Here is a 26,917-nt window from a genome sequence, read left to right on the forward strand (position 1 = left end):
AGCGGCATTTAAAACACTCATTTTCTGGAACACCTTCTGTAGTCACCCGGTCCCTCTGAACACTCGCGTCCTGCGTTCCTGGCACCCCCCCCAGCCACCACCTCACGCGCTGCGCGGTGGCAAAGGTCCGCAGTGGCGCGACCGCTCAGGTGTGGGGCCACCCAGTCCCCGGGGCGCACGACGCTGGAGCCCATTCGCTGGAGCCGCAGCTGCGGGAGGGAGGGGGTTGGCCCGGAGGGGAAGGGGCGGGCGACGCCCGGAGAGTGCGGGGGAGGGGGACGCGGGGACGCTGCGAGAGTCGGGAGGGGCCTGAGCGCGACGCTGGGAAAGGGGAACGGAGGGCGGGAGCGGCGGGGACGCGCGCTTCGCCTGGGTCGCCGGCGGACGCGCGCAGCAGTCCGAGCCTCCGACGCGCGGGAGCGAGGGACCGCGCAGGGACAGCCGGACTGGGGCAGCTGGAGGCGACAGCTTCTGAAACACGCACGACAGCTGCGTTCCGGGGTCTTGGGCAGTAGCGCCCCGGCGGGACGGTGGGCGCGGCGCGAAAACGTGAGTAGCCCTGGGTGTGTCTGGCGGTGGCACTGGTGACACTCAGTCCTGGTGGGTGGACGCGGCTGGAGCGGAGCGAGGAGCCGGAGGCTGCCGCGTTGTCACTCGGACACTGGCTCCCGGGCTCAGCACCGGCTCTTGGGGGAGTCTGGCAGCGTCTGCAGCACGGGCGAAAGAGGTCGGCGACTTCGTTTTCCCTTGCAAGCCCTTGACACAGCCGCGGGCGCCCGCTGGAGAAAGGAGACGCGCGCTGGGGGCGAACGCGGCGCAGACCCCGCAGCTCCGGTGTCGCCGGCGGGTGCCCACCAGCTCCTTAGGTCCCAGGTCAACTTCTGTCTGGGAACCGGAGCCCCACGCCTTCCCGGAAGCCCTGCCTAGTGGTCGGCTTGTGGACCGATGGGCAGCACACAGCTTTCCGGGCTGGGACGCGGAGAACCCAGAGTGTCACAAGACAGGGTCGCCGGGCGAGGAGCGCCTGAGTCCCGCGGGGCGCGCAGCAGCGTGCGCGCGTTCGTGTCCCCGCGGACACATCTGGGCGTGGGCTTTGTTCAGATGTGCTCACACCTGCGCGAATCGCCGTGCTCAGGGGGCGACACTGACTGCCCGCCTCGGCTCTCTCAGCCCTGGCGAGGACTTGGGGAATCAGAGAACAGGATAGACATTGGAGTCGGCGCGCTAGGGACACTTGCAGGAGGCTTTGTTGGCCTCCAGGTGAGGGCCCTGACAGTCCCCCTCACCACACCCAGCCTCTGAGGACAGGGGCTTGTCAGGGCTGGCGTGCCGGGTTTGAGACAGACTGGAAAGAGCCTCTCCCCTGCCCAGGCTCGCGGTGGTGGGATCTGACAACAGCTTTGCCCAGGGATGCTGTGCTGAGCCTGGAGTAACTGCAGGCGCTGGAGCATCATCTAGCTGAGAGCGCCATCTGCGCCCGGCACCGCCCCGGGCCCTCCAGGCAGCGCGGGTGGGCGCCGCTGCACTCTGGTTCCCGCGGTGTGCGGGGCCCGGACATTCTCGGCCCGCATCTGCCACAGCACAGAGGGGGGACGGGATGTCGCAGTAGGCAGAGCCGTGGAGTCATTCTTTGAGAAGTGGTCTCTGGGTAGCAGGTGCAGCAGGGGAGTTCCTAGGGTCCATAGAGCTGGTGGACAGGTTATTTCTTTCCCTTTGCTCCGGACTACCTCTTCATAACCTGAAGCTGGCTAGCAGTCCCTGCACTCCGGCCAGCACAGAGGGAGGTCGCCATGAGCAAGTGTTTCCCTCCTACCTCACCCCTTCCCTCTCTCTCTCCCTCCGCCCCCAGCACCCACGGCTCCAGCACCGGCCTGCATCAGTAGGGAAGATGTCCTGAGAGGGAAATGTCATTTTCCCTCCCTGGTCTTGGATGGTTAATAGTCAGAAGTGTGGTTCTGAAGAGCAGGGCTCTTCCTTTCCGAGGCTCTAGCAGGAAGCTGTGGAGCTGAATGTAATGGGGCAGGAAGCCTTGGTTGAGCACGCACCAGGAGCTCCCCCTGGGGTTGTTCTGAGAAGGAACACAGTGGTCACTGAATACAAACCTGGTGAAGTTGGGCAGCTTCTGAAACTGTCTTATGCTAACCGTTCTCCACTGTGAGACCTTTCAGAGGTGCTGAAACAATTTAGACAAGCAAGTTCTTTCTGCATTAATGATACGGCAGCCAATGTTTTGGGAGAGCTTCAGGTGTACCGGAACTGTGCACATACCATATTTCCTCTCAATTCCCCTAACAACCCTATTTTAAAACAGGAGACAGTGGCTTAGATAGGTCAAGTAACTTTCGAAAGACCACTTAGTCAGGGAGTGGTGGAGCTCCTGGGATTGGCTTACTGTCTTCATGGTTTCCTATCCGAGACTTTGGAAGTGTGGCCTTCCCAAGACTTCTCATGAATTTAGAGGAAGCCAGAGTATTCAACACCAAGAATGCTATGCATTACAAAGCCATTTAATTCTGACTTCTTCAGACTTTTTTTTTGGTAATAGGCAATGCTATAATTCAGAAGACAGTATTATGGGACAACCTTTTGCTCCTATAATTTCTTTATGTCCTCTTTATTATTTCTATTGATTTTTGAGAGTGTGGGTTTACACTATGGCCCACATGCACAGCTCAGGGGACAATTTTTTGGAAGAGGTCTTCTCTTCCCACAATGTTTTGAGGCAGGGTCTCTCATTTCTGCGCCTTGTGTGCCTGGCCTCCCAGCTCACTGCAGAAGTACTGGGTACTGCGTTAGCATTTTTACATGAGTTCTAGGGATCAACTCACAGGCTTGCATTGAAAGAGCCTGTACTGGCTTAGCCATCTCCAACCCCAAGTCAAACATTTACGTTCAACTAAAAGCCCCAGTCCTGACTGTCCTTTGTAGATGGTTTGGACTATGGAAGAGTTATTCCTCAAATTCTATGCTGAGTTAAAATAGAGTCTTAGCACAGAAACTTAAGGAGACCTTCAGTATCCTAAGTAGGTGACAATGTGTGGTACTTTCACCAAACCACTCTGCATTCCCAGTAGAAAAGAAGAATTAGAAGGAAAGTAATACTGATCATCCCTGTCGTAGCTGTCAGAATGATTACAATTGGCCAGTCAATTGAAAAAATGGATTAATTTTGCTTTTACAACCCTGACCCAGGAAAATTCCTAAGAGTTTCATATTATTGGGGCTATAGTGCTAGAATAGACATTAAAAGTTTGTGCTTGACAGTTTGAATTTCAAAAGTAGTGCAACAGGTCTTAGAGAACTGTCCTGGTCATGTACTGCACGGTAGTGATGTGGCCATGGACTGAGGGCAAATATCCTTATATCACAGTGTTGTTGCAGCAGTAACAACAAATGAAAAGGAAGCCATCTTTGGGAATACTGCTTTTGTGCGGCCCATGTGGTGATAATGGCCAGGTGGGAGTGCTTCAGAAGTGTGTGTCAGAGGGTGCTGAGAATCTATAGATCTGGCTGTAGACAATTTTCTCAGGGAGCTCTTCAGTTATCAAGTTTATTAGTATTGTTTTTCCTCATGCGGTGGATAGAATGGAATCTGTACATACTCTATCATGTACTACAAAGGTACTATTTAGTACCTTTAGGAATTCCACAGAAGGTTTTCTGTAAAGAGATTTTGTGGAACTTGTTCATTCATTAATCCATTATCCATAGGTATTTACTGAGTGAGTAGCCTCTTGTTCTGGGCAGTGGAGTGAGAGTGAGGAGCACAACATTTCTATCATCAATGACCACAGATTTACTTTTACAAATCATAAATGTTCAGCTTGTAAACTTGCACAAACTAACAGGCCGGCACTCAAATCCTGGGACATAGTGTAACACCATCTGTAAAAGCCCCTGTGACCTCTCCCTGTCACCATTCTCCTGGAAGGTAACCATTAAATATCATCATGCTGACACTCTCATCATGACGGCTTTAAGTCCCAACATGAAGCCTACGTCAGCTGCTCCTGGAGTCTCATCATAAGGGACAGTTTCTGTCTGAGAAGGAAGACAAGTAGGGCTGGGCCAAGGCAGCTCTGCTGTGCTTGCCTGCTCTGGGAAGCTTCTTGTGTGTGGCTCTAAGGAGTGTTTAGGTCAGCTTTCAACTGCTGGGATGGTAGATGAATAGGGCGTGATTTGCAAGTGACTGACATTTGCAAATGTGGCTGGATTGAGAGCACACACACAGCTTTTTCCAGAGGACCTGAGTATGGTTTCCAGCACCAGTATCAGAGGACTCACAACTGCATGCAACTTCAGCTCCAGGGGATCCAAAGCTTTTGGCCTCCACAGGCATCAGCATTCACATACTGTACATACCTAACACAGAGATATATACTTCACATAATTAAAAATAATAAAACCAAATCTTTAAAAAAATCACTTAGATGTTCTTTCTATTTAAAATTTTTAAATTTCCCATCCAAAGAAGCCCTTAACCTTCTTCGCAGGTAAACAAACCTTCACTGGCAGATGAGAATGAAGAAGAGACCTGGGTGCTAAGGGCAGGAATCTAGAGGCTTATTTTTTTTTTAAAACTCATTGTCTGCTCACCCAAATGAAAAGATTGCTTGGCCTTCCATCCCCTCTCCCGGCAAAAAGCTTCTGTTGGCATCAAAGGGAAAAGTCCTCCCCACCCCAGATCTATTATAATGGTATAATTGACAAAAATAAGTTGCTTATATTTAAAGGCATGCAGCTTGATGTTTGATGTAGGTATTTGTTATGAGATGATCACCCAATATAATTGCCATATACATCATATTACCTTCTATTTTACCATTTTCCTTCTCATTTTGAAGTGAGAACATTTAAGATCTACCGTCATAGCAAACTTAAGGAAAACTTCAATAATACTAGAGTATTATCAACCATAATCAATTCACTAGCTATTCATTAGATATCCAGAATTTATTGTTCCAACCTAACAGACTTTGTACCCTTTGACCGATGTCTCCGTTCCTCAGTCACATTCCCATCTCCATCCCCAGTCCATGGAAACACCATTCAACTGTGAGCTTCTGAGTTTGATTGGCGTCTCTTTCTTGATCTTTCCTCCCCTTCCTCTGTCTCTTCCTCCTCCTTCCTAACCACCTTCCTCTCCCCTTTTTAATTATTTATTTTATATGTATGGATCTTCTGTCTGCATGTATGTTTGCATCATATACATGCAGTTCCCAAAGAGGCTAGAAGAAGGAACTGCATCCCCTGGAACTAGAGTGAGTTGGTTGTGAGCTGCCACATAGGTACTATGACTTAAACTCAGGTCCCCTGGAAGAGCAGCCAATGTTCTCTTGAGCCCTCACTTTAGCTCCCTTCTGTTTTGATACAGGGTCTTGTAATATAGCCTAGGCTAGCTTTGAATTCTCAGTATTCCTACATCCACTTCTCAAGTGCTAGGATTGCCAGTGTAGGCCACCATGCATACCTCGCTACTGAAGTTCCTAAGAATGAGAATGAATGTGTTATATCAACAAATAATTGTTGGTTCTCCTCCTCGATTTGAGAAGGAGATGGCTGCACAAAGGAGGAATGCACTAGATTCGGTTTACCTCCATTTTTAGCAACTTGTTCATAATCAGTTACCTTTCAAAGGAGAGACTAATTCAATATATTTATGTAAAATGTAACATTTTTTTCTGGGTTGCTTTTTACTGTAATAAAGTATAATAAAGCCCGTCGTTGTAACCATCTAAAAATAAATCGATCAGTGAATTCCCACTGTGAGAAGCCATCATCACCGTCCAGCTCCAGCATCTTCATCCTCCCAAACTGAAGCTTGGTGCCTATTAAACAATTACTTATCTTCTCTTGTAGTCTCTGGCAACTACCGTTCTACCCTGCCTCTGTGGATCTGACCAAGTGTCTCACACGAGTGGGGGCGTGCAGCCTTTTATCACTGGCCTACCTTACTTGGCACAGTGTGTCAGACTGTTCTTCCATTGTGCTCCTAATTTCACTCCCTGAGCCATTTTGTCATTCATCTGTCAGTGGACACCTGGGTTACTTTACCTTTTGGCTGCTTGTGTGATGCCACTGAAAATATGGGTGCATAAATGTCTGTTTGAGTCATTGTTTTCAATTGTTTGGGGTATATACCCAGAAATCAGGCTGCCCGAATCACATGACAACTCTTTTAAAATTTATTTTGGGCTCACCATACTTTTTACTGTAACGGTTGCATCATTTTGCATCCCCACCAATTGTGCAGTGGTTCCAATCTCTCCACATCTCAATCAACACTGGTACTGTCTGAATTCTTGATAAGAGCTGTCATAATGGGTACAAAATGCTGTCACTTCTACTTTTAAAGCTACAGAGGAAGAACTGGGGAAATGTCTCCATGGGTGAAACACTTACCGTGGAGTCATGAGGACCTGAGTTCAAATTCCCCAAAATCATGAAGCGCCAGATGTGGCATGCTTCTGAAATGGCAGTGCTCCTACAGAGAGATAGGAGCAGAGATAAAAGGATCCCTGGAAGCTCATGGTGCCACCTCCCTGGAAGGCAGTTCAGTGGTAAGAAACAAGAGACCCCCTGCCTCAAACAAGGTGGAAGGCAAAGGCTGACACAGGCTGTCCTCTACACACCAGGCATGGCACACAGTGGCCCCATACACTCAAACACACGTTTACCATGCAACCACAACACACAAAATAAAGCTCTAAATTAGTATGTCCTGTTTTATGAACCAGTCACTCAAAAGTTTTCCAAGTTTTTGATTTAACCCTTATTAACTAGGAGTTACACAAGCTTCAACAACTGTGGTTGACCCTATATCTTTACAAAGCCTGAAACAGGTTCTGTGATGTGTGTGTCACAACTCCAGTGTGATATAGCATGGTGATGTCTGTCCTGTTGATATTTTAATGTGCTGAATCAGAATATATATACATATATCTATATCTATAGATATACACATATATACATACACACACACACACACACACACACACACATGTCTGCGGTGTATTTGTACCAAATGATCTTGTTACAAAAGTAGATTAAATTATTATACCTTTTTTATTACCCCAAAGTGAAATCATTATTTTAATTTACATTAAGAGCACATGTGCCCCAGGTCTGGAACAGATAGGAATATCTTCATGCTGAACATTTAGGAATGTGCTGGAATTGTAAATTACTTCTCTGTACTGGGCATTTCTCCTTACCATTGACTCTTCAAAGATGACACAATAACCCTCACCACCCAATTATAATTGCTTAGCTGAGCTAATAAAAAAAAGATGTGGTGTCAACTTAATTGACCTATTTCATTGGCCTACAAGACTGGAATTACAAATTAGAAAAAAAAAATAACAGCCTAATGGAGGGTTTCCCTCAAATAATTAAAAAGCTGGTGAATGTAAGAATTTTCCAGTGTTGATCAACGCAGACTCCGGCACTGCCCACACTAGCAAAGCTCTTACTTGGTTTCCGAACACCGCTAGTGAGTCCTATCAAGTCCTGTGTGTTCCCTTGTTATCTTCTCTATTGCCCTTCTTTATTTAATTCTCAGTTACTGTTATACCAAAGATCTAAAATTCTCCTTATCAAATGATAACAGGAAATATTGGAGACAGTATTTTACATATGTATGTTTGCTTGTAATATATTCCACATTTTATGATATGCGTGGTGTGTTGGTTCAAAACCCACTCCAACTAGAAAAGCCTATTCCCAGCTCAGTCTGAGGGAATCCTGTAGGAGGTCTTCCACGGGGCACTATGCAATGAATTTGATTTATCTTTCTCAAGTGGGTTGAGAGCATTCAAAAAATCCAGTGTGTGTATTCAGCATATAGCGATCTTTTCTCCAAATTTCAACTTTAAAGCCAATTCCATGCCACTTTTAGATGCATTTGGATGGTGTGATTTAAGCATGCATTTTTGATAAACATTACAACATTACAGATGTAGCTTACACACTATGAACATATTCCCTCAAGGGAAGAGGAAAGGAAAGGAAAGAGCACTAATTTCCCACTAATTATGCCTTAAGGTAAGAATGGACTGTGAAAGAGCTTCATCCTGGAGGGTTTTTTTTTTGTTCTTTGAGGGAGGATGGCTTGCAAGCAAGCAGCCTTCCAAAGCCTGGTGCGCCTTTTCAGTCCCTCACCTCAATAGAGCTGAAAGGACAAGAGCGAACAAAGGAAGCCTGTTTTGCTTGCCCCACTTGCTGGGCTGTTGTCTTGGCCCTTTTCAGGGAAGGAGGGGGGAGCTGGGTCAAAGTTGAAGAACACTGAAAAGGAATTCAAGCTTCATGTCGAAATTTGAATTATAGCTTCAGTTTGAGTGCAGTGTAAATTAGTTTGAATTGAAATTTTGAATCTCTGGAAGCTAAAGTGACAGATGGTGCTGGAGCTCTCCCCGTAGCCCTGCATGGCATACCCACAGTGTTGGGTGCCCAGGCCAGGCGCTCCGTAAACATCTAGTTAACTGACAAAAGTCTGAACACTGTAGGAAGTGCAGTGTGGTGCTGTACAGTGCATTAAGACACTGGACTGTGTGAATTAAGGGGAGGCCCCTTGTGGCTGGCACACACTCAGATGCACTCGTCCCCTCTAATTGCATTGCAAATATTCTTTTGATTATTCTGTGGCTTTCCCCTCTCTTATCTGGTTGAATAAAAACAGAAATGCCCAACCAGCTCCCATGTAAAATTACATCACAGTATTTTGATATTGTCTGCAGAATATTTTTATGTATAGTAAAGTGAATTTGCCATAAATATTGACTAACCAATAGGTTTTTTTTTTTCCTATATGGTATGTGTATTAAGAATGATTTGGGCTTTTTGGTTCTGGTGGGGGATGATGATTTATATTTGTTATTATATATGTTATTAAATATGACCCATAGTTCTATTCAGTTTGGTAGGTAGTATCCAATTAAAATGTTTCAATACATTTGAGCTACAAAAATAAAACAGTTAGTAGGAAGTAGAGTTTACTAGAGTATAAATAAAATAAAAAATAATTTTGACTAATTTAAAACTTCCTTAGTTTTCCATAAAAATAGTACTTGAAACCCCCCCCCCAAAAAAAAAAAATCTCAGTTCTTGGAAATAGAAAAATTGAGTTGAAAAATTAGTAAGTTTTGTTTTGTTAATTGATTTTTTAAAATTATTTGATGAACTTGTCTTTGGTTCTAAACACTCACTCACATGTGTATGCATGCACACACATACATATACAGAGAGAGATTTCTGCTTCCCGAGGAATAACATGGAAATAACTTGAATAAGCAGTGAAGGGGAAATTTAGGCAAAAGCTAATTTGCTTCATATTCATTCTTTTAGCTCCTATGATAGAATTCATGCTTCTTACATTTATAGCTGAACTACATTTACACTGCTAGGACAGAGCTTTTAAACTCCATGGCTAGAAGTATGTGTTTCTAGTAGCAGTTATCATGATCCAAAATTACAATAGATGGAAGGATACATGAAAGGTTGACTGCTCTCCTGGATCCTTGAGGGGATATATGAAGTGGCAGATAGTGAGAAAGTTCATGGTCTGACTCATTTTCTGGAGCTGAGAGTGAGAAATTAGAGATGATGGGCTAGGGAGGGATTGGCTGCAGAGAAAGCTCAATTGCACCCTGAGAATTGTGATATTCTGGAGAAGTGACCTGTGGCAGAAGGCATAAGACTTATATAAGTAATGGGCAGAGCAATGTAAGTCTAATAATACAGAATCTCAAGGAATACAATCATAAAAATATATGGTGATCACTTGGCTGATAGAGAATAACCTTTATTTTACATCATCCAATATTGGATATATTTTATTTTATTATGAAACTTCAAGTCATTGAAGAATATTGAACATCATAAGACAAAAATAGTCATAAAATAATCTATAAAACAAAATATGACACGTTTTTATTGAAAAGAAATGGAGAGTTTCCTAAGTGACACCTAAAGTTACCTCAATATTTACACTTTATGATGGGCTTTAGTAGTTAAATTCTTGGCCAGGTCTGCTCTTCCTTCTAGCCATTTTGTTTCTTTATGTTCTAGTGGTCACCTTGAGGAAGTTAGGTAAATGAACTGTGAATTTAGCCAACCTACTTGGGATTATTATTCATTTCTAATAGAGTTCTTTCCTTTGTGCAGAATTATATAACTCAGCTTCTAAAATACATCAAAGTTCAGGGCATTTTTTATAGGTATGTGTAAGGACAGAATGTATTCATTCAGTCTACTGAAGAGGGGTAGCACACAGATACACGGGGAAACCTTATCAAATGAGGTCAAGTCATTGAAAAGGGAGACAGGCGGAATGAAGAAAAATATCTCAATTGCACGAAAATACTGGTTCTTTGCTCTAAATAATATTGAGAGGCCAGGTTCCACATGTCAAAGAGAAAAGGATAACTTAGTAGTTATCGCGGTTCATTGGGCCTTGCTCATAATAGCATTGTGCTAGCATTCCCTGGGTGTCTGACTGAGGAAACTTGGTCCTCCCTCTGGTCTGTTAGTAGCCTGAGCTGCTTTTGTCTTTTCATGTGGAGATGCATATGTGACAGTCCCATATTCGGTGGTGAACCACGGAATGCATGAATATGGCAAAATGTCAGACTGTCGAAGCAGCCTTTGTTAGAGAGAATGAGGTGCGATTTTATGCTTCACCCTGGTCTGAAGACAGGTGAAGTCTAGACCATGGGAAATCAAACACTCACGACTGAATGCCTGTAAATTCTGCAGAAATGTGATTTGCTTTAGGCTTCTAAATCAGGCACTTGAGCTGGCAGGTGAAATGCTTCAATGAAGAGAGGTGCCATTTCTTAAATCACTGCAAGTCAATCTTAAATGCTCTCTTGGTGACTCCAAGGACCTCCACTGTAATTTTCTACCTTGTGCACCCATGATAATTCTGGATTGACACAAGGTTTTTCTTTCCCTCACTTTCATGTTACACGTCCTTTCCCTCTGGGGGAGTATGGGTGGCAGCCTGCTCATTGAGTTAAGCATTTTCTGAGATTTGCAGATGCTCCAATCAAGGCACACAGGACAAAAAGGAAAAGTAAGAAAGTCTGCTGCAGCTTTAAAACCAGGACTCTGTTCCCACTTTCGTGGCCCCTCCATCCTTCTATGTATTGTTTGCTTCATATTCTGAGATGTGAGTTGAGTTATTGCAGGGCCTTCTCCATCTAGTTAGTGAGTTATAGGGATTGGGTTCAAGGCATGGCTGCTGCATTGAGAGATTACTCAAGGGTTGACAGTTATATTTACTGCATCCTTAGTTTATGAAAGTTTGAGAAGTGTTAGTTCACTCTGTGTTGATCAAAAAACCTCTTTTGGCTGCATGACTTTGAAAAAATTGTAATGTATATGTATTTTTCTTCCTTAAAGAATATTATTGAAATACTAGGACTTTTTCATCCCCCCCCCCCCCGATTCAAGAGGGCATATAACTATCACAATGACCATTGAAAGCAAATGTGCAGAGAACAGTGATGTAGATGTATGCTGTGAGGTGGAACAAGCCAGTCATTTGATTCACCATTGCATCTGACAAATTTGACTCAGGTGTGTGCACTTATCCTACATCTTTAGTGAGGTCTGTGTGTGGTAGTTTGAATGTACTTGGCCCTCAAAGCCTCATAGGCAGTGGCATTATTAAGAGGCATGGCTTTGTTGGAGTGGGTATGACCTTGTTAGAGGAAGTGTGTCACTGTGAGGGTGGGCTTTGAGGTTTCCTATGCTCAGCATACTGCCCAGTGAGTCAGTTGGTTTTCTGTTGCCTGTAAGATGTAGCAGTCTCAGCTCCAGTGCCACCTCTGCCTGCAGGCCTCCATACTCCCTGCCATGATGATAATTGACTGAATCTCTGAAAGTGTAAGTGAGGCCCCTCAATTGAATGTTGTCTTTATAAGAGTTGCCATGATTGCCAGTGGTGGTGGCACACACCTTTAATCTCACCACTTGGGAGGCAGAGGCTGGTGGATCTCTGTGAGTTCAAGGCTAGCTTGGTCTACAGAGCGAGTTCCAGGACAGATTACAAAGCTACACAGAGAGACCCTGTCTCGAAAAACAAACAAACAAACCCTTAACCCTCCCCCCTAAAAAAGAGTGCCCTGATCATGGTGTCTCTTCATAGCAATAAAAACCCAAACTAAGACACTATGTCTACCTGATTTTGAACCAAAGAAGTGGTCCCATACTACAGTTTGATAGACTGGAACTTTTACCAAGTCTGTATAATTAGAACTGTTGAAAATACATTATATTCAGTGTTTTCAACAAATGGAGGTGGTGTGTGTGTGTGTGTGTGTGTGTGTGTGTGTGTGTGTGTGTAGGACTGAATTAATGTGATAAAATAAGGTGTGTGTTCAACAAATACTTTTCATCAGTTCTATTCAATGTCAGTGATAGATTAGATGAACTCTAATTGAGTTTGTTTCAAACCATAATCATATTCATATTTTTAAAGGAGACAATCAGTAATTTCTGTGTATGTGTGTGTGTGTGTGTGTGTGTGTGTGTGTGTGTGTGTGTGAATCATGGATATCTAGTAACCTTACAAACCAGTAAAGTATAAAACCCATTAAATTTATTCATCTTACAAATGGCCTGTGCTTAGAAATTTGATACAAATTTGCAGTGGGCTTGTGGGGAGGTGGATTCATATCACTGTGATACTCTGTGTTTAGCCTGTTTTCTGCTCCTCAAATGTGATGAGTACTATAAAATAGTAGTTGGCCACCTGACATAGACACTGAGCTTGAGAAATGGGAATGTAGGCTGGGTTGAACTGTATCCCCTCAAAGTGATGGTTTCTATTTTATTCTTTTGTGTGTGTGGTGTTGGGGACTGAACCCAGGGGCCTCATTCACACTAGGCAAATGCTCTGCCACGTGGTTAAATTTCCAGTACCGTGTTTGAAGTCCTATCCCCCAGCACCTTAGACTATGACCTTTTTGAATATATTATTTTTATTTTTTTAAATGGGGTAACTGGGCTTGATCTCAAGTCCAATATGACAAGTAGCCTGACTTAAATGGAGGAATTTAGAGAAAGGCAAATGAAAGAAAGCCATATCAAAATGAAGGCAGGGGCCCAAAAGCCAAAGAAGACCAAAGATTGCCAGCAAATCACCCAGAGCTAGACTAAACACATGGAGCAGCCTCCTCCAAGTTCTCATGAAGAACTAGTCCACCTACCCCTAATCCTGAACAACAGGTTATATTTCCTAAGTCTTTCAGTAAGAGGTACCATGATACAGACGCCCTAGGGAGTGAGCAAATACAGCATTCAATAATGAGTCCTTCTGTTTCTAAACAAATAGGAGGAATGTCCCTCTGTGTTCCTTTATCTAAATATACATCTTTATCTGGCAAGTGTGGGTATCAAATGGGTATGCTGATATATATCTGATATTTAGATATGTAGATATAAACCTGATGTTTAGAGAAGTCAGTACACTTTGAATTCAGGTACATATGTAGTAGGGTTTGTGCGGGGAGTGTTATTTTTATGAACCAGATAAATGAATGCGGTTGGAAGTTGTACTCGCTGATGACTCTTCTTGGTAATCAAGCTGGCCCTAACTTGGCTGTCTTTATCAAGTATAAATTGTTATCACCTGGAACCTTTTGGTTGCAGTCTCTGCAGGTGTCTTGCTGCTCATCAGCAGGCTCCTTTTGACGTGTGAAATGCTAAGCTGTTGATAGTTACTAAATCACACTGAGGAAGTCAAGGCTTGGGCTCTCAGACCACTTGGGTGTGAATGCTGCTTTGAGTTCCGCAGCTCACAGTAATCAAGGGGCAGAGCTTTGAATCAACTTGACTCTTAGTTAGACTGTAAAGTCAATTCTGAAGCTAACTCAGCTGGTCTTTTGTGAAGTCTGCCCAGTTGGTATGAATGGGTGCTCTTTTATTTCCTCTAGAAACAGCCTTACCTCTCTTAGCCGCTAGGACCCTCTAGAGCAATAATCCTGGCTATGGTCCTTTGCTTGGTGTTTAATGAACAGCTCCATTAAAAAACAAAAACAACAAACAAACAAACAAACAAAAAAAACAACAATCAAAGAAAACAATGGGTCGAAGTGCTTTAAACAATACAAATGAATATCCGGGAGGAAGATTCTTGGAAAGAATGCCCAAGGACTGTATGGTTTTGTAAGATTCGGTGATCTTATTTTGACATATCAACCTTAATAACCATTCAGTAATTGGAGGTTTTCTTCTGGAAATGATATTTTGTCCTTGCTATGGGTTGAGTTTATTTATGTTTCCGTTGGATGCGACTAATGAGAGTTCACCAGCATTCATCAAGAATAATTTTTTAAAAGAAAATTAATTTTTTAAAAAGAAAAAGTATTTCCTGATGGCTGCTGGTGAAATATAATCTTATCATTTCTCCCTTCCCTTTCCTCCCTTCAAACCCTCCCATATATCCCTTCTTACTCTCTTTCAAATTCATAACCCTTTTTCTTCATTAATTGTTGTCATATATATTCCTAAATATTGACCTGCACAGCCTGTAATGTTACTTGTGTGCATATTTTCAGGGCTGTCTATGGGGTAGCTAATTGGTATGCTCTTTCCTGGTAAGACTATTTCTCCCACTCTCAGCATCCCTAGTTCCCTGTAGTTCTCTGTGTAGGGTTGAGGACTCCTGGTCTTCTTAGCATGTGTAGCTACTATTGTTACCCGTGCTGTGTCTCTTGGTAATATCAGAAGCTACACCCACAAAGTCTCACCGCCATAAATGACTGCTTAAACCGGAGCTGAACCAGGAACTAATTTTGAATTCTGGCTGTCTAATTTCTCACCTGTTTTCAGCCTCCCTTTAATATGCAAAATAGCATATTGAAAGGTACAAACTGATTGGGTGAGTACTTATGGCCCTAGATAGGGGCAGAGTACAGGTGTGTCTAAAAACCATGGTCTTACTGTAAAATCTTCAGCATTTATATACCTGGTCTGAAAGAAGTTGGTGAGGATTGCTTCCAGGGTTTACAGATTTAAGGACTGATCCAACTTTATTTGCAAATATATAAATATGGGCCAGTTGGTGTACTCTGTGCTACTTACTAGTTTTTGCATATGTTATATTCTTTGGAATTATTGGTCCACAATTATTGTATTAAACTCATATTTTAAAGTTTTATAAACTAGACCACTTTGTTTATTTTCAATTTCAAACAAGTAGAATTCACCTCAGGGAACCTGTTACTGCTGAGGAGAGTAGAAATGAGCTCTATCATGGCTACATCTGCCTGCTCTGGCCATATTCTAAGGGTAGTTTGAATCCTTCTTATCCTCTTGTCTCCACTGTTCAGTTAGGAGTAGGGCCAGTCATGAATATGCATGTGTCCCACACCTGTGACCATCAGAGCTCCCATCAAGGAATAGCACAGTATCAGTTACTTTTGAAGCACATGACTTGTAGCAGCTGCTGTCTGTGACCCACAGGATTCCCTGCCCTGCATGACAGCTGTGTATCATATCCTGTGGTCTCACTACTTCAGCCATTTCCATGGCCAGGATATCAAAGGGGGTGGGGAGCGCATGCAAGCCTACCAATCCTAAGGTATTGTTAGTTCATTGGGCAATCTGATTCAGAAGTGTGTGTGTGTGTGTGTGTGTGTGTGTGTGTGTGTGTGTGTGTGTGATGTCTCAGAATTTTAGAAAAAGAGTTCCTGTGGTTTTGACAACTTATTACTATGAATACATAGTAATAACAGCAGACATATTTGTTTCTTTGCCATAGGAGCACCTTCTATGAGGTCTCATTTCATCTTCACCAAACCAACTTGTGAAGGAAGCAATCAATTTTTTTTTTTCTGTAAAGGCACAGATAATTAATGAGTAGGCTTTGTAAGTCATGGAATCTCTCCAGAAATAGTCATAGATGGTATGCAAATGAACGAGCATGGACATGTTCACATAAAACTTTCTTCACATAAAAACTTTCTTTACTGGGTCAGGTTTGGCCTATGGGTCATGGTTGACCTACTCTTACTTTATGCTGTTATACCCATTTTATAGATAAGGAAACAATCTTAGAGAGTCTTAAACTGGCTATACTAGCATGGCTGCTGGGTGATTAGCTATGCATTTAATCTTTGCTTTAGCCTCAGCTCCTGCACACTACTAAGGTCTATAACAGGGTAACCCACGTATGTCGTGACTTATGGAGAATGAGTCAAACTCTGAAGGGAAATATGTAATTAACAGTGTCAGCAACACGCTAAGTAAGTAAATGTAGGTAGTCTATTTTAGCACATTAGAGTGAAATGTCTGCGTTCTTGACTATTTGAGTAATGATTTTAGGACTCCCTATTCTGATATAGCTGCTGTTGCAGTCAGTAGGCTTGCTAGAAGCAAATGACATAAAGTTTTAAAAAATATGTGTATGTTTGCCTTTTCAAGTGTACTTATATATAGGTGGCCCATGTCTTCTATAGTGTGATACCTTGCATACTGAAAGGAAGATGTTTATTTTCACTAAAGAACATCACATAGAAGAGTTCCTATCCCATTTAACATAAAACCCTTGAAAGAATTCCAAATTACTCCCATCATCCCAGCATAAATATGTCCTTTTGTGTTTATTTCCATGGTAACAGGTGAATTTTGGCTACAGAATAGCAGACCTTACATGATAACCATCCAGCTGACCTTGTTGAGCATTCTCCAAGGGAATTAATAGTGCTTCCTGGTGCCAAAACAGCGCCTGTGGCAGAATTGCAATGGCCTGTGGTGTTCTTTTCATTTTATTTATTTATTTATCTATTTATTTATTTATTTATTTATTTATTTAGGTTTTTCGAGACAGGGTTTCTCTGTGCAGTTTTGCACCTTTCCTGGAACTCACTTGGTAGCCCAGGCTGGCCTCGAACTCACAGAGATCTGCCTGGCTCTGCCTCCCAAGTGCTGGGACTAAAGGTGTACGCCACCACTGGCTTATTTTATTTTAAATTAAATTATTCTTGTATAGCAAGTTCTTTAAAGACTGAAGGTTCTCAGAAGGTGCCAAAATTCTGAAGTACTTACTTTAAGACAGCTGTTCAGAATACCATGAACAGCAAGCCTCAAAGGTGTTCCTGGAATGCCATAAAGAGCTCCAGAACTCAGCGTTCATCTCTGTGGGTGAAGAGAGCTAGAGGAAGATGTACGGCTGGCAAATGGGAGCTTCACGTTGCTGCTGTGCTCTTCATCCCGTGAGACGCGCTCAAAATGGAGCCACTCCCTGATAGAGAAACCAGAGAGTGAAAACTCTTGTGCAAAGGTAACTCTATTCTCTTTGGAGAAATGAAGTCTCTGAATGCAACTGAACCTCTATTCATTACCTTGAAAGCTCACAGCGGAATAAAAACCCAGCCAGTGGGAGAGTTGGCTGCTTTACTCATGGAACATTGATTTCTGTAAATTAATTGCTAACAAATTATTAAGAGTATGGATGATGAATTTAGTGACTTTTTTCCCCTGTTGGGTAAATTTCTAGAAAATATAGTTCTAGATTATAGTATGTTGAATTCAAATGTATTCTAAAAGGGAATTATAACACAATCACATTTTTTCATGGTATACTTTATAGCTTTATATGATATAAAATCCAGCCATGGAAAATATTAAATTAGTGTTTTTTTTGTTTTGTTTTGTTTTTTGTTTTTTGTTTTTTTTAAATAAGGCTGTATTTTTCCAGGTGTGTGAAGCAGGGTTTCAGGATACCCCCTAGGGTTTTGACCTTCCATGTTTTCCTGCTCAGTGTTGGTGGGACCTGTGAAAAGGATGGGATGTTAATTAATACATAATTATGTTACATTATGTGGCAGACTAGAAGGGGGATTGGAGGAGTAATAAAGATTCCAAGACAATTATGAACTAATAGATTGGGAGATTATTTTAAGTATGCCTGCCTTAATCGGGTGTAAGCCTAATTAAAATGTTACTACAGGAGACCCTTTCTTACCAGCTTTGAGGAAGACAACATTTTTATTGTGAATTCCTCTGAAGAAGCAAGGTCTTCCTCCTTAACTTGCAAGGAGCTGGTTGCTGCCGGCAGCCTAGAGGAGCTAGAAGAAGACCCTGAGCTGTAGGTAAGGAAGCCACCTGGCCACCATCTTGATAGTAGCCTTCTGGAGCCCAGGCCTCAGCTTCTGGACTGAAAAACTATGAAATAATGAATGTGTGTTATTTTAAACCTCTAAAAATGGTACAGCGTGTTATAACAGCAATGGAGAACTAACAAAGCCACTGTCACCACAATCCAGATTTGAAAGTTTTCATTATCTTCTCCAAATTTCCCCAGGGCCATTTGCAATTACATTTACCCAAGGCAACTGCTTTTTTTCTATATATATTTACTTTTTTTCTGGCTATGTTATATGAACGGAATAATGCAATATATCTTTTGTGTCTGCTTTTTAGTTAGACTTAAAAACATTATTATTATTATTATTATTATTATTATTATTATTATTGTGTGCATATATATATGAATGATGGGAGGGGGTGCCATAGTGTATGAATGGAGGTCAGAGACAACTTTGTGGAGTCGGTTCTCTCCTTCTACCTTTATGTGATTTTTCAGGATGAAACTTAGGCCACCCAGGCTTGCAAGGCAAGTGGCTGTCTGCTGGGCCATCTCTCTGGCCCAAGTTAGCATGTTCTTGAGGCCTCTCAATGAATCAGTAGTTCACCATATAAAGATACCATACTGGGCTTGCATGTTCATCATTGAATCAACATTTGGATGATTTCAGATTCAGATTCTGATGAATAATGTTGTGAATGTAACATTCAGATTTCTGTATGTATCTATGTTTTAGTTCTCTTTGGTAGATATTTGATAGCAGAGTTGACAGGGAGATTATAATTAGCTTTCAAGATGTTGCCAAATTGTTTTCTAAAGTAGCTATAGCATTGCTTTTCTCACCAGCAATGAGTGAGGTTTCCAGTTTCCTAACATTCTTGTCAACACTTATTATTGCCTGCCTTTTTATTGTGACAATTTTTATAGAGTACATAGGAATATTTCATTGTGGTTTTGCCTGCATTTCACTATTGGCTAATATTATAAACTATATTCTCATATGTTTATTAGCTCTTGATTTGCTGAAATATCTGAAATTTTTTGCAATTTTTCTCAATTAAGATAATTTATTTTTATATTATTGAGTGATTTAAAAATATATTTGTAGTAGGCTTTCTGAGACTGTCAGCTCCCAAATCATGACACAGAAACATATTATTAATTATGAATGCTTGGCCTTAGCTTAGGCTTGTTTCCAGCTAGCTTTTTTTTTTTTTTTTAATTTAAATGAACCCATTTCTGTTCATTTATCTGCTGCCATGAGGCTCATTTACCTCACCTACAAATTGTTTATCCTGCTTTACTGCTTCTTCTCTGTGTGAGTGGCTGGCACCTGGATGACTGGCCACTGTCTAGTTGGCTGGCTGGCTCCCCCTTTTCTCTCTGCCTGCCAGATCCACCTATCCCTCCTCTGCCTAGCTATTGGCTGTACAGCTTTTGATTAGACCAATCAGGTGCCTTAGGCAGGCAAGGTAAAACAGCAACACATCTTTGCATAGTTGAACAAATTATTCTAGACCACAACATGTATTCTAGACACAAGTTCTTTATTAAAGATATAAATATTTTACAAATATATGAACATATTTTTCTACTTTGTAGGCTACCTTTTAACCTTGTTTTTCATTTAAAATTTCTTTTCCTTTTTCCTCTTCTCTCTTCCTACTTTTCTCCCTTTTCCCAGTCTCACCAGACATTGAATCTAGAACCTTGAACATGATAGGCAAATCCTCTGCTCAGGAGATACATCTCCACCTCTCTTTTAACTTTTCATTTTGATACAGGGTCTCACTCAGTTGCCCAGCCCAGCCTCAAACTTGAGGTCCCCTGCATTAGTCTTTTGTAGTTGAATTAAAGGCTTGTAGACGTCTCTTTTGTTTTTTTGGCAGCATCCTCTGAAGCACAGAAGGCAGTAATTTTGATACAGAGTCATGTTTATACATAGTTTTCTTTTTTTTTCTGTACTTGTTTTTCACACCTGCATAGATACCTTCGTTTGCAAAGTTCAGCATCTAGTACCATGCAAGGGCATTTCCTGTTGATAGTCCCCCCCCCCCCCCCCCCCCCCCCCCCCGCTCAGTGTGTGAAACACATTTCATTTTCCTTTGCTTGTTTCATAATTCTGTTCTATACAAATGTTTTAGATAAGCAGTTGTTCCTGTAAATTTAGTGTAACTTTCTAACTTCCTTCCCAAGGGACTTGTAGCTGTTATTTTGGTTTAACAAGGTGTTTGTGTGAAATCTGTGACATGCTTCTTGCACAAAGTACAATTGAAGTTTCTTTCTTTTTGTTTTACTTTCTATTTATTTTTTTCTTTACAAATTTTTCATCCTGCTTCCCTTTTCAGTTCTGTATTTGCACTGTCTAGTAATCAGCCATGAAGCATCTAGAAGTTGGGTTTAAATGCTTCATAAAGCTTTTGTTCTCTGTTGAGGGTAGAGGATGCATTCGTAGTGAAAGCCATTTTCAAAATTCACCCCAGCTCTTGTATCTACTGTGTGTATATTTTTGTACACTGGCACATGTACACACACACATGCACACTCACACACACACACACACACACACATACACACACACATACACACCAACCACTCTTCATTGGCTCTGTGTGTATGGATGGCTTGGGATCCTTCAGTCTCTGCTGTGTGTTTGTGTAGTGTTTGTTAACTCAGTAAACATGAAGGATTTTTTCTGGCCTACTAACATCTGGTTTACCTACTGGAACTCTGTTAATTGTTGACTCATCAGTATTTTGTGTGTCCCAAACTGAATTCTATCAACAGAGTATACAAAATGCTATCATTCCCTTTCACTTTCCAGTGAAATCATCCAGGTTATCTGTGAGTGCTCTAACCAAGTACCCCCACCCCCATACCCAGTGCAGTAAAGCAACTGTTTCTACAGTGTGTTTTGACTCAGTTGAGTGACATACCATTGAGGCAGAATAGGGATGGGTAGGGAACAGAAGTAGATGTAGTCAAGAACATCTCGCAGACTATTTCTGGTTATAAGTTTTCAGGTTGTTGAACGCACTGGGTTAATTGCAGAGCTGAAATGGTGTTGCTTGCAGGTTTGTCCTGGTTTATAGTTGACTTCTAGGAACTTAAAACCTCCCCACTACTTCACCTGAAATCCTTTTCATGGTGTCCCTCTCCCCCCTCCCCACTTTTCCTGTGTGTGTATGTGTTCATTAAGACTCCCTTACAAGAATAAATATGAAGTACATTGTATGAAAGATAGATTTGTTTCTCAAACCTGCTTTGGTAGGTGTGACAGATGCAGAATGGAGAGGAGGGGATTTTGAAAGTGGTATTCAACCCAGTTGCTACAGCTTGCAGTGACTTGTGGGGTTTTTTTTTGTTGTTGTTGTTTTTTTGGTTTTTTTTAGCTGAGAATTGAACCCAGGGCCTTGCGCTTGCTAGGCAAGCACTCTACCACTGGGCTAAATCCCCAACCCTAACTTGTGTTTTTTCATTTGAGTTGTTTAACTTCTAGAAGCCTCAGTTTCTCCAGTAAATAGGGATTATAAGGATTAAATATGATAATAAAAAATATGTAGGTCAAGGCTAATGCATAAGCAAAGACTCCAAAATATCAGTTCTCCTGATGTAGGTGTATCAAGTAATCAATCTCCATTGACTTCTATAGATTTTTTTTTTTTTAATTCATGGATTTTTTTTTTCCCCCTAACAATTAAAATAACAAAAACTACTAGGTCAGAGGTTAAATATATCGGGACTAAGTCATCAGAAGTGAAGGTTAGGAGAGACATTAGAGGATGTTAAATGAAGCACTATAGACACACTAATGAGGCGCATTAGATTGTGAAGGAAAAACACCCCCCCCCCCCCCCCCCCCCCCCAGAGCTGAGAACCGAACCCAGGGCCTTGCACTTGCTAGGCACTGAGGTAAATCCCCAACCCCTTTTTTGGATTTTTGAGACAAGGTTTTTCTGTGTAGTTTTGGTGCCTGTCCTGGATCTCGCTCTGTAGACCAGGCTGGCCTCGAACTCACATAGATTCACCTGGCTCTGCCTCCCGAGTGCTGGGATTAAAGGCATGTACCACCACCTGGCAGAAAAAACAATCTCGACAAGAGATGCAATAACAAATTGATTTTCGGCCCCACCTGGAATGGAGGGATGGTGGTGATAAGGCTATCTATTATGTCTTTGCCACCTCAGAACAGCCCTTCCCAGTTTTCTGTGGATGGCAGTCGCTCTAGATTTAGCTCTGGAAGGTGACTTTTACTCTGAACCATCAGAGACCAGAATGGATCCCCAGGTGCAGGCTGTCAACATAGTTCTTGCCTATGCTGATACTCACATGAGACCCAGGAATGTGGATGTCATTGTATTCCCAGGTCAGTTCTGTTATTCTGTGATCCTTCTGCTAATTCTGTACTCCTCCCCCAAATATTTTTGTCAAGAAAGTACTGACATGTAAATCCTGAGCCGCAATTCTCAACTATGCAATGACACCTAAGGTCCCGCGAGACTGATTTTCCTAAAATCACAGAGCAATTATGTCGGAGAGCCATCATTCATATCAGAAAGATTTGCCCCAGGATCAGCCTAGCTGCTTGGATTTTCATGGGATTTATCAGCCGACCCAAATATGGATTATAAATATGCAGAGTGGCAACTTTCAGATTCTGTAAGATCGTTGCTCTCATAGTGTGCCTACTGACAGGCTAACAAATTCAAGAATAACTTTCAACCAACATCAGAAGAGAGATTTCAGAAAAAGTACAACTAAATAGACTGTCTAGTTTCATGGACAGTGTAATTCAGAAAATACTTAGAGTATCTCTTGATACATAGACTAGAAAATCAACACATATGCTTGACTGAGGTCTGTCTGAGAGCAGCACTGTGAAACCTCCTAGGGTTTGAGTGTAGATTAGAACAGCAGGTCAATGATTAAGTGCTAAAACAAAGCCATTGTGTAACCTCCTCCAAGTAATAAATGGCACCTAACATACCAGGCACCCACTTCCCAAACAGCCTCCTCTATCTTACACATGAAGAGCAGCACTAAAGATCATCAGCAGACACATCCATCATTTAAAGATGGGGTGTGTTCCATCAGGTGCACCGTGTGGCGATTTTGTGAAGGCATCATAGACTGACTGATACAAACCTTGATGATGTAGATGGGTCACTCCATGTGGCCTCTTGATGCAATCAGTAGACACAGCGAACATAAGATGCATAAGGCTATCGCCTGTGTAGCAGTGTGCTGTTTTCCAACAAATTTTACTTTTAGAAAGTAAATGTACAGTCTGAAATAAAGGTAAAATTTGGACAACTCATAGACCAGTGGCATAAATATTTATCATCAAGTGTTACATATTACTCAGAACTCTATGTGTCATACTGTCAGTGCAATGGGTTTGTTTACATGCATGTCCACAATCTCATGAGTAAAGCATTGTGCTGACAGGGTTGTGATGGTCACCTTGTCACCATGCAATAGGGATTTTTCAGTGCTGTTCTAATCTCACGGGGCCACCACCATATCTGCCACCTACTGGCTGAAACATTGTTTTGCACCAAGGGGTGTATATATTCCAGACAAATCTTTCCTGATTGTGACAGACCCTGGGAGAGGCAGCCTTGGGCCTGTGCTTAGAGGATTCTGCTGTGCTTCTCCTTCAGTCTGCCTCTTGAGTAAAAGACAAATAGTGAAGGTCAAGTAAATGTGAAGTCTGATTCTCAAACTTGACCGTGTACCTGAATCACTTGGTTATTTTATCAAAATTCTGAAGATTCAACTTTAGTAATATGTTAATGTTGTGACCTGATATTCTACATTTCTAGTAGATGACAATGCTGAGCGTCCACAGATCACACCTGGAGTGTAAGATTCTACACCTCGCTGCGTGAACTATAGCATTTGGGGTTCTCCAAGACCCGGCATGTACATGTGGGACCTGTGTAGGTTATCTGAAGACTGAGAGCTGCCCATATGTATACCTATATGCTAAGGGGGGGCTGGGAGGGAGCTGGGGACCAGTGGGGTGTCATAGAGACTGGGGAATGTGACCAACACAGACTGGAAAACTTCCACTTTTAGCTGGAATTCTATACTCAGAAGCATCATAGCCATGGGGTTGCAGAACTGAGCTGGAGCTGGAAGAAAAGGCAGCCTCCACTGGTAATCTTGCTTTAGCTTGTGAGCACCTCAGGGAAGGTTTGGAGAGTTGTTTTATACTGGGACTTACACACAATATAAACAGACCCTAGCTTTCCCTTTTCTGCTCCTTAAATCTATGTTATGAGTGTTGCCTAAGAGAATATGTCTAGTACATTTTTTTAAATGTGAATACTGAATATTCGCAATGTGTGTGGACAAATTTTCAACAGGTTTATTTGGGTGGCTTTGATAACTAAGAGTCCTTTTTCTAATTGCTTAGTGTGAAGGTGCATCTTACCTAGTCCTCACTGTTGGTAGAAATGGATACTCTTGTTATGTCAATTCTTTAAACAAGAAGAGGAAGCCAGGCATAGTGCTGAACATCTGTATTCCCAGCATTGGGAGGCTGAAGCAGGAAAGTGCCAAGTTTCAGGTCAACACAGACTACATAGGGAGGTCCTGCCTCACTAAACAAACAAACAAACAAGTTCATTGGTATCGTTCATCATATGGATTCTAAGATCTCTGAAGATCCGGTGGAAGTAGCCCGTGCTTGCCATTAGCGGCATTTTTTGTCATCAAAATTGAAAGAGCAACACCATTGACCATTTTTTTTTTTTTATTATTTTTAAATTCTTGTAGTAAGCAGGAGATAGTATACAGGGAAAAAAGAGATGGTAATTGCTCCATCAGGACAGCCCATGCAGAACAGTGGCCTGAGAAATTTAGTAAACAACACAAGTGGCTGTCCATTACAATTCTGCAAACATTTCCTTAGTATCAATTCCTCCTACCATTCTCCTTCTCTTCCTAGTTACAAAACTAAAGTTCTTCTGCAAAACTAACCTTCCAGCTTGTCTGTTGTTTCACATAAAGAAGTGTCAGTCACTTAAACCAGTGAACTCTTGAAAGCCTAGTCACCTTGGCCTCCACCTCTTAGTTTGGCTAACATGACTTAAGTGAACCTTTTAAACTAACTTTTGGCAGTTTTGCTTTGCCTTGCCCTGCTTTGGCTTATGCTGTTTCTTTCTCTAATTCTGTGAGTTTAATGCTGCTCTTGTCTTCTGTACTTTTGACAGGAATCATGAGTCATGATCAAAACTAAAGACAGTAGTTAATTGTTGAAAAGTTGCTGCAGCCTTTGACCACAGTGTCACGTGGGGCCTGAATTGCTCAAATGCAACATGTATACAGCAAGAGGTTGCTGATGTTGGCATCCTAGTCAGAGCCAGTGGCAGAGGAAGTAGCATAATTGTGTGGAGAGAGCACTGGGTGAAGAGTCAGCAGGCATTGCCTGGAATTGAGTCTGCCATGAAACAACATGACCTCGGGCTAGTCAAGCTCTCTGTTATCAAGAGAAAAATGAGATAAAACGTCAGGGCCCCTTGGAATATGAAAGAGTGGAGCAAATATTAATAGTTTCTTTATTCACTCAGCAAGCGTGTACATTCCAGACACAAGTGATTCTTATCAGCATACTAGGAGACATTGACGTAACCCATGAGCTGAATCTCATGAGTTCTTAGTGCAGAGGAGAGATGAATCTATAAGCAAACCTTTACAGTGCAGGGAGGGTGAATTAAAATTTCAATAGCTGCAAAGTACTTTGAGAACAGAAATGACTATGTCAGGGGAAATCATTAAAACCATCACAGCATCATCTTTGATGCAGTGTTTTGAAAAGGGTAGCTGACCAGATGGAAATATACTCCAAGGCAGAGAGCTGTAGATATGCTTGACGTTTTTGGTTGGAACAATGCCTGTGTCTCCTTTTGTGTAGACATTGCATGGGTTAAAAGCTCATTGTTCTATGTCGCACACATGCAAAACTGACCCGCTCTTCTCCATAGCCCAGCTTTGCTTCAGTTCAGCTAATTACAACCTATCCCTTAGGTCAGAATCCTTTAGGGAATGCCAATGCCTTCCTTTTTTCCCATGAAAATTTGTCTGCTTCCAACATCCCCAGAGCCTCTCAGCGCCGTCAACCCAGGCTTTCTGCATCAAGCCATTTTCACTCCACGTCTTTCTACTAGAGCTGCCTCCTGATCTTCTACTCTTGCTCCTTCCTCTCATTCTTAACCGCAAACGAGCCTTCAAATGTAAACTTCAGATCTTGTAACTATTCATTCCCTAGCACAGCGAGCAATTCCTCTCAGACTGTTGTAAAATTTTTACTAACGAAGAACAGTGTCCCCTTAGGATGCTGTGTCATAGGACCCTACTTACCTGTCTAGCCTTGTCTTTTCCATGGTGCTCAGCCTTGGCCACACTAGGCCTTGCTCTTCCCACAGGCCTTTGTGTTGGCTATGTGCTGACTGGAACTCTCTTTACAGTTCTACATATCTGTTTGGTCGTTTTTCCCACCTTTCTTTCTTCAGATGACGCTTCTCAATGAGACTTAACCTGGTCACCTTACTTAAATCACAACTTTTTACCTCTTTCTCCTGGTTCCATGTAATTTACTATAGATTTTTATTTTTATTTTTCAGTTTTCCATACTACTTACTACTTTTTGAATGCTGCATAATTTTATTTAGTTTGGCCCCTCCCAAGTAAAAAGATAAGCTTCATGGGACAGAAATGTTTATGTCCCAAGCATGTAAAGCATGGCTCAACACACACTAAATACTGAATAAATGCTCACTGAGTGAATCAATGAAACAGGTGCTGGCATGGCATTAA

The 26,917-nt window shown here is 42.1% G+C and overlaps 1 protein-coding gene across 28 annotated transcripts in view; it reads left to right on the top strand.

Moving 5' to 3' along the window:
* Positions 1 to 335: 335 nt before the first annotated feature.
* Positions 336 to 26,917, top strand: part of Nrcam (neuronal cell adhesion molecule) — a 273,738-nt gene continuing 247,156 nt past the window's right edge. For 13 of the 28 annotated variants that reach the window (XR_004946479.1, XM_036205414.1, XM_036205413.1 and 10 more), the window contains exon 1: positions 336 to 549. The gene's annotated coding sequence lies outside the window, so the exon portion shown is untranslated. The remainder of the gene's footprint in view (positions 550 to 26,917) is intronic. The other 15 variants (XM_036205428.1, XM_036205430.1, XM_036205432.1 and 12 more) reach the window with 2 other exon arrangements.

The sequence above is a fragment of the Onychomys torridus genome, chromosome 14 (genome assembly GCF_903995425.1).
Source record: "Onychomys torridus chromosome 14, mOncTor1.1, whole genome shotgun sequence".
NCBI lineage: Eukaryota > Metazoa > Chordata > Mammalia > Rodentia > Cricetidae > Onychomys > Onychomys torridus.